Here is an 8,716-nt window from a genome sequence, read left to right on the forward strand (position 1 = left end):
CACAATTGCACACACACACACACACACACACACACACACACACACACACACACACACACAGAGGTCACAAAGTTTAGTCCAGCTTAAACTGGTTTAAGCTGGACTAAACTTTGTGACATCTTCACCTCCTCTAACCACAGGGTGTATTTATTGTTGTCATGGTGACGAATGGCCACTGTCGTAGCTTTGATAGCAATTTCACTCACATCCGAAGACCTGGGGGGTGGGGGTGGGGGTGGGGGATTGCAGGTTGTCATGGAAACTGGAATAGTAGGGAATCCTGGGCTAATCTCACTGTGTCACTCTGTGTGTGTGTGTGTGCGTGCGTGCGTGCGTGCGTGCGTGCGTGCGTGCGTGCGTGCGTGCGTGCGTGCGTGCGTGCGTTAAAAAAATGTTAAAAAAAGACTGCCGATCTACATGGTCGCTGTTGCCATGGCAACGTGGCTCAGCAATTTTAACAGTGAGACTCTGCTGTCCTGCAGCCCCCACCAGCTCTGGCGGGGCCAGTAGGGGGCGTCAGTGGGTTTGTGTCAGTGGCCAGATGATCAGATGATGGACAGCTGGAGTTCAGAGACAGTTCACACACACTGAGACGTTTAAAGGAGCAGGACAGTTCTCTTTAACATTCATAAACAACCACTGCTGTGAATCATAGTTCATGAAGTGACACGCTACTAACGTGGTACTGACACACTTCCGACGCACTCGTAACCCGCTACTGACATGCTACTGACGTGTTATTGGCATCTTAGCGATACGCTACTGACATGCTACTGGCATCTTAGATGTTGAAATGCTACTGATATGTGCATGACATGTTATTGACATATTAGTGACATGCTACTAATGTGTTGCTCACATGATAGTGACATGCTACTGACATGTCACTAACACGCTACTGACATGCTACTGGCAAATTAGTGACATGTAACTGACATGCTAGTGACGTGTTAGTGACGTGTTAATGACATCTTAGTGACGTGCTACTGACATGCTACTGGCATCTTAATGATACGATACTGAAATGCTAATGACATGTCACTAACACGCTTTTGGGATGCTACTGAAATGCTACTGACATGCAATTGACATGTTATAGACATATTAGTGACATGCTACTGATGTCTCACTCACATGAAAGCGCCACGCTACTGACATTCTCCCGATGTGCTACTGTCATAATGTTGATACGCTACTGAAAAGTTACTACTAGCTATTGACGTCCATTAAAGTGCTACTGACATGTTACAGACATGTTACGGACATGCTACTGTTGCTATGTTTCCACACACAACCACTTAAACCATTAAAAAAGTCTGACTCGTTTACACTGTGAATCACTGGAAAGTAGCACCGAGGTGCAAGACTACAAAGATGGCCGACTTTTAGCATGACGTTGACAAGACTACAAAGATGGCCGACTTTTAGTATGACGTTGACGAAACTACAAAGATGGCAGTTTTATCGGACAACTCTCTACCAGAAGAAGGATATGTGCAACTCTGTTAGAACTAACAGTAGCAGCATACATATTTTTTTTGTTCGAAAGGTTCGTGATAATATCAGTTTTAGCTGCTTTCTGATGTGACGTGTTTGAGTGTTTGAGTGTGAGTGAATCAGTTGGAGCCCAGAAATCTTGAGTGGCAACAGCATCAGTCTCACTTCCTGAGAAACAAACAGTCAGTGAACGTCTCATTCATCTAAAATGCATCGTATTTCTGAGGACCAATCAAGAGTCTTTTTGATCTGATCGACTGCGTATTGAGGATTTCTCCACAGGGTGAGGCATTCCAGGAAAATATCCCCACAATTACCGGCTTTCATCTCCATAAACGAGAGGAAGCTGTTTGATTTCCCCCCACAGCATGCTGGGAAAATCCAACTTTTGATGGCAAACTTGTGCCTAAAACACCCAGGAGTGATTTAAGATCACCTGCGACCTCTGTGGTGCCTTCAAGGACACTTGGATGTTTGATATTACAAGGTTTGGAAGCAGGAAGCGATGCACAAAAAGCTCAAAGCTCTCGAGAAAACAGGATCTTCACCCACCGGAAACACTTCAGAGTGATGAGGCGTTCAGGTACTGCTGCATCGGAGGAGAGGAGGGAGAGTTCAAACTTCAGGTCTTAATATATATGTTTTCTGACTGATTTTGGACTTGGACTTTTCAGCAGACTTTTAAGCTTCATTGTGACTGGGTGTTCCAGTTTTTGGGGGGGAGGGAGGGGTGCTACACTAATTTTGGTTGTTTTTTTAATTGTTTAAAAAAAAATGAAGAAATGATATATATACGTATATAGACTGATTTTTCTAACTGCTCAGTGGACTACTTCCATGCTGGCGTCATGCTGAGTTGCTTTCTTGTAGGTTTCTGTGACTAGTTTTAAACTAGTTTTTCACTATTTTACACTTTTTTTTTCTCCAAAATGTTTGACTGCAATTCATCTCGACTCCGTCGGACCCGCGATGCTGGAATAAAACACCCGTCCAGACGCAGTGGGACAGCACTCTGTCACCGCACGACCAAATATCACGGGACAACAAAACCGAAGTGTTGGATTTTCACACAGAAACCAGACGTGCTGTTATGAAACTGCACTGTTCCTCTTACGACTCGACAAGTTCGCTCGGAAACAAGTGAAAGTGAAGTCAAAACTCGGGGAATAGTTCTCCTGACTCAGAGTTTAGTACGGATGCTGCTTTGCCCTAAATTTAGCTCTGAGTGTCGAAAACCTGAGTCACAACCTGAAGTATGTTTATAGCCAACAGATATTATTTTCCTCTGTCATTGTGCCCGGGGCTGTGGGTGTCCTACGCTCTGCTATGAACCTGAACGCCTCGTGTGCAGACACAGTCTGCAAAATGGCACACGCACACACACCGTGTGTGTGTGTGTGTGTGTGTGTGTGTTTGTGTGTGAGAGACACCTGTAGACCACACTGAGGACGGCGTAGAGACTGATTTGATCTTCCAGTCTTTGTCCTTGTAATATTCTATTTTGATACGGTTCAGTGACCTTTGACCTTTGACCTCTGACTGGAGGCTTTCAGAACACACTTTAAACAGAGTCCGCTTCCATGACAGAGACGAGCAGTTGCATCAGTGTTTCATCACCTGAAGTTTCTACTTTTTCGAGTTCCCTCCGTCTCCCCTCCTGTTGGGAATCACCATGGCAACCGGTGTCAGCAGGCGATTAGCTGATTTCATCCGCGGAGACATTCAAAGTGAACTCTGAACTGTTTCCTCCTCTGGGTTTATTCGGTTTCCCTCTTTTGTCTCAGTTTCTTTGGTGGGCAGATTCTCTCCGTTTTCATCCGTTCCAGTCGGATTGTTCTCGAAGTGCCGCTGACGTGTCTGCTTTGACAGATTCTCGCTGTAAACACGCCTCCAGCCTGAAAACACTCGCCATCACACGCACGTAGCGTCGATTAGCGGCTGGATTCATACTCTGATACAAGTTCCAACCAGCCGACAGGAAATGGCAGGAGGACACCGCAGAAATAAAACCGTGTGTGCCGGATTAACAGCTTCAGCAGCTCACTGACAGATGTTCAAACATGGAGCAGCTCCGATCTCATGTCTGATGTCAGCGGATTCTCTCCTACTGGGAAACACCCCAAAACTCCCAAACAAGATTACAGCCGCAAGTAATCCATTACAGTTACTACTTTTATGCTAATTTACAAAATCCCAGCAGATGCAAAGTCACACATGGCTGTAGAATTGAACTAGTACACTGCAATAAAGCCCAAATATAAGATGTAAACACTGAATATGGGAGGAGAATGACTTAAAAATAGTGAAATTATCTTTCAGTGGAGCAATTTTACTTGATATGTAATCTTAAAATAAGATCTTTTTAGATCTAGATTTGAGATTATACAGTAATATCAAGGATTAAAAATCAATAAGTGAATCAATCAATAAGCCAAATTATCTATCATGTCTAAAAATGAGATTTTAACATGTTAGTTAGACATGTTAGTTTAACTGTATCATCATCATCATCATCATCATCATCATCATCATCATCATCATCATCATCATCATCATTATTATTATCATTATCATTGTTATGACACGTATAGTGTTGTTAAAGCTAATTTAATCTCATATAAGCTTTACTTAATTTTGCAAACAAAATTTCAGCCCGACAAAAATCATCCGTCTGCAGGTTTGCTTCACATTCCTCTATTTTTTTTTCTTCTTGCTCTCGTCTTCTTCGTTCCCTCAGAGATTTAAATGTCTTCCCGTTGCAGAAGTGACAATGGTTTTGTGTTTTCTCAGGATATATCCCGGCCGCTCCTCCTTCTCCTGCTGCCTCCAGGTAGCTCTCAGTGGGTGTTCTCCTCCTTCTCTTCCTCCTCCTCCTCCTCTTCCTCTTCCTCTTCGCTGGATTCCGTAACGCCTCCTCCGTTTCCTGTCTGATCCGGAACGTTTCCGGAGAGAAAAGGTGGAGATCTGGTCTGAGCAGCCAGAGTCCCGAAATAACTCGGTGGTTCCATGTTTCCTCGTCTGTCTTCCCACACAAAAACATCTCGTCACACAAAATTTGTCAGCATTTTCAGACCCGAAACTCAAAAGTATGATCTCAAAAACCTAAAACAAATCAGCTCATTTCAGTCCAGTATCGCCCTCCAGTGGTCGCAATCATTATGACAGCAGCATCGTAGAAAGGCAGAATCCTCAGCCTTTCCACTGGAGGGCGATACTGGATTCCCGACACTAAGCAAAAATCAAACAATCATCACGAGAGTGATAAAAACATCACATGTTCATACATGTGCATGTTTAATTTCAACTTGTAGCGAAAACTCAACATCCCGTGACGCTCACATTTCTTTTTGTAATGATCTTGATAAGAAACAAACAGAAATAATAAACCAACCAACTTTTTTTTTTTTTTTTAATTGTGTTTGTGTTTGATGTTCATATCTGGTGGGAAACACACTTTTCTGAATGTGGGTGTAAAGAAAGGCAAAAATGACAAAAACACTGCAAAAAGAACCAAACACAGCTCAATAAAATAAATACACAACATGACAGCTGGTCAGAAAAAGACACAAAAGATTCCAAAGAAAATAAAGATAACAAAAAACAAAAAAAAACAACCACAAAAACATAAAGCGACACAAAAGAGACCAAAACAACCACAAAATAAAACAAAACAAATAGGTGAAGGTTGAAAACGGATCCAAAATGGAGGGAAAAAAAAACAAAATGATGATGAAGAATAAACTTTGTGAGTGTTAAAGAACAAAAAGCAGAGTTTAGAGTTTCCTGCTGAGGGTTTCTGAGTGATAAGAGTGAAGCAGGAAGTGGAGGCTGGACTTCCTCCTCCAGTGCTGACAGGAAGTGATGTCACAGGAAACAAATCAGAGTCAAAATCATCACCGTTTCATTAAGTGTTTTAAAGCGTAAAAATGAAAAGGAGTTGTCAGTGAGGGCTCACACACACACACACGCGCGCACACACACACACACACACACACACACACAATACACATGATAAAGTCGACGAGACGGAATAAGACGCAAAAACTGCTGAAAAAGAAGGAAAAACTACTCGGAAAAAGAGACCAAATTGCTATGAAACTGACCATAAAGCAATCCCAAAGGGACACAACCCTCAAAAAGCAACCACAAAAGGCTGAGAATATCCAAAACAACCAGACAATGATCATAAAATGTCCTCGGTGGATGAGTCACCGGTCATAATCAGAAATCTGGCACAAAGATTCGACAGTGATGCTACAAACTCTAGCTTCAGGTGCAAACCGGCAGGCTGATGGCCAACTACAATCAATCAGTCAACTTAATCAATCAATCAATTAACATGCCCCAATCGAGTGGATCAATCACAGCCCTCATGGTCTGCGTACTTCCCCATGTATAAATTAGCCTTACGTTAGACCAATATTTTTCTGCTAATTTGCTAATAATAATTAAAACTGTAAATAGATAGAAACACTGAGCTAAAAGCACCTGGAAGCTATCGCTATCTGTTCCTTATGTCTGTTAGCATGTTAGCATTTTAGCAGCCGATCTTGAGGTTTGTGGTTTATTAAAAAAACCTGCTGAGGACCTTCAGAGGCTGCTAATAACGCCACAATTTAGTCTAAAGAAGATAAAAACTGATTTCTTTGGAGTTTTTGTTGAACAAAACAAGATATTTCTTAAGTTAGCTAGGCTAATATTTTTTTAAATTTAATAGTTGTCATACTGAAGTCATACAAATGTAACAAATGGTCGACTCAGGCCCCGTCCACATGAATACACCATTACCTGTAACCACATGGTTTTTGGCCAATCATCCACACGGCGTGGCGGTCTAGGAGCCCCGAAAACGGGTTTATTGAAAACGGGTTCCGGAGAGGGAAAATTTGAAAACGCCGGCTGGGCTTTGACATGTGGACAGACAAGAGGCACATTTGCTGAAAACGAGGATGTCTTCGCCCCACCTCTTGACCTATAACCCCGCGACCCTCTCTGCACCGTCACTTAACAACAACAACAATGGCGGACTACACGCTCCACATCGTGCTACAGAAGCTACTGATGCTAGTTGGTTTAATACGGCGACATGTTTGATTTCTCAAAAAACAGGATTTTTCTTTTTTTTTCTCTTCTTCTTCTTCTCTGTTTTTTGGTATAATTCTGTTGTGGAGTTACACCGCCACCTAAAGGCCTGGCATATGTACTACATCGTTTTGAGCTGTTCACGGTGACGTGTGGACGGACATTTTTTTAAGAACAACGAGAAGAAAAAAGATGGTTTTGGCTCGTGTGGACGGGCCCTAAAAGTGACTGGATAAAACAGGAAACAGGCTTTTCTTGTAGTGGCAGCGCCACCTACTGTTTCTTCTCTCGCTAGTATCACACCAGAGAAGTAAAAAAGTACTTAAGTGAAATTTATTTTGTGAAAAGTTCCATTTTCCAGATGAAGCCGACACAGAGATACAGAGTCTAGAATGAGCGTCCACTCACCTGTCAGCTGCAGTCCCATCAAACTGATCTTTGGGCCTTCACTCGGCTCTCTGGTCCCGGTACCGGTCCTGGTTCTGGTTTGGGTTCAGGTTCTTTGTCTGGTTCTGGTTCAGGTTCTTTGTCTAGTTCTGGTTCTAGTCCAGAGGCGATTCAGATGAGATGCTGTAATCCCGTAGCGAGGAGGCGTGTGTGTGGTGGACGAGGAGGTCAGGGAGCCCAACTCCTGCTGCAGGTCGTGCAACTTCACAGGGAATGGCCCTGCCCATCCTGTTGGGGTAGGAGGAGGGGGGGGGGGGGGGGGGGGGGGGAGGCCAGGATGTGGAGCAGGAACAGGAAAAAAAAACTATGTGAGGGGATGAAGGAGCAGCTTCAATCAGACCAGAGTGAAAAGATACAGGATCTGATCACAGGCTGAAAATACAATAATCATTAAATCAACAAATACAAAACCAAAACAAGGCAGCCCCGTTAAATAACCACAAAGAGACATGAAACCTAAAAGGTTTGAGAGTTGGGAAAAAACCTGAAAAAGACAAAAAAAAAGACTACAGACTAAAAAAACACAAAAACAACACTGAGGAAGACAATGAAACTACAAAGAAATGTGAACAGACACTAAAACTACGATTAAAAGCAAAGGTGCAAATAATGAGCATCAACTGCTGAAAATAATCCAAAGAAAAGCCACAGAAAAATGGGAAAAACTACAAATCGCACGAAAAAATAGAGAAACACTCGTAAAAACTTTTACGTGGTTTCATGATGATATTTTTATAGCTGTATTTGTTGTTTTATAATGTTTTGTGTTGTTTTTATATGTTTGAATGTTAATTTATGTAGTGTTTTTAATATATTTTTATATTGTTTCATGTTAGTTTTGTGTTGTTTGTATAGTTTGTATAGTTTCATTGTTGTTTTAATGTTGTTTTATTTTGTTTTTATATGTTTGAATGTTGTTTTCTGTTGTTTTTATATTGGTTTGTATTGTTTCATGTTGCTTTTTATGCTGTTTTGTGTTCTTTTGAGTTGTTTTGTGCATCTCAGCTTACTGTAAGCCATCACATTTGTGATATTGTATATTTTTGGTGTTTTATTTCTGGCTTCACTCTTCTCTTTATGGTTTTGCTTCAGTTTACGTCCCATAGTTTCTCCCTGTCGGATTTGTTTCATGTTTCCAGGCCTCTCCACTTTACCACCATGCCGCCTGCAGTCCGTCACTGACCTGATCTTGACCCCTGCTGACGTCTCAGCTAAACAGAGCTTAACCTACTAACAGCTATTTAAAAGCCCCATTAATGTGTACGCACACACACAAAAATATGTTTCTATGGCAACACAGCCAGCAGGAAAACATATTGGAAACAATAAAACAACTTTTCGTAAAAGGATGAGGATTAGAAACACTTCCTCTGTTCAAACTTCCTGTTTCCTGTCTCAGTTTCCAAGGATGTTAGCAGGGAAACACAGGGAAGCTGGACAGCACTGATAACACACACACAGACACACACACACACGCACACACACACACACACACACACATTAAAAAATAAACTAAATCTTTTTTTCCCCTCCCCTCAGAGTCTTTTGTTCTTCTGCATTCTCACCACCAGTGGGCGCTCTGACTACATAAAATATACTGGGTGTACAGGCGCTGATCCCGTGGGTGCTCGGGTGCTCGAGCACCCATTGAATAGGTTGAGCACCCACTGGGGAAGGACAAAAAAAACAA

The 8,716-nt window shown here is 42.2% G+C and overlaps 1 protein-coding gene across 1 annotated transcript in view; it reads right to left on the reverse strand.

Annotated features, from left to right (window-relative positions):
- The window catches only part of shank3b (SH3 and multiple ankyrin repeat domains 3b), a gene marked incomplete at its 3' end in the record, with an annotated part of 28,330 nt that extends 21,207 nt beyond the window's left edge, over positions 1-7,123 (reverse strand). Inside the window, exon 1 of the mRNA XM_080491798.1 lies at positions 6,988-7,123. The remainder of the gene's footprint in view (positions 1-6,987) is intronic.
- Between the last annotated feature and the right edge of the window lie 1,593 nt (positions 7,124-8,716).

This window comes from Lipophrys pholis (assembly GCF_963383615.2).
Source record: "Lipophrys pholis genome assembly, chromosome: 22".
NCBI lineage: Eukaryota > Metazoa > Chordata > Actinopteri > Blenniiformes > Blenniidae > Lipophrys > Lipophrys pholis.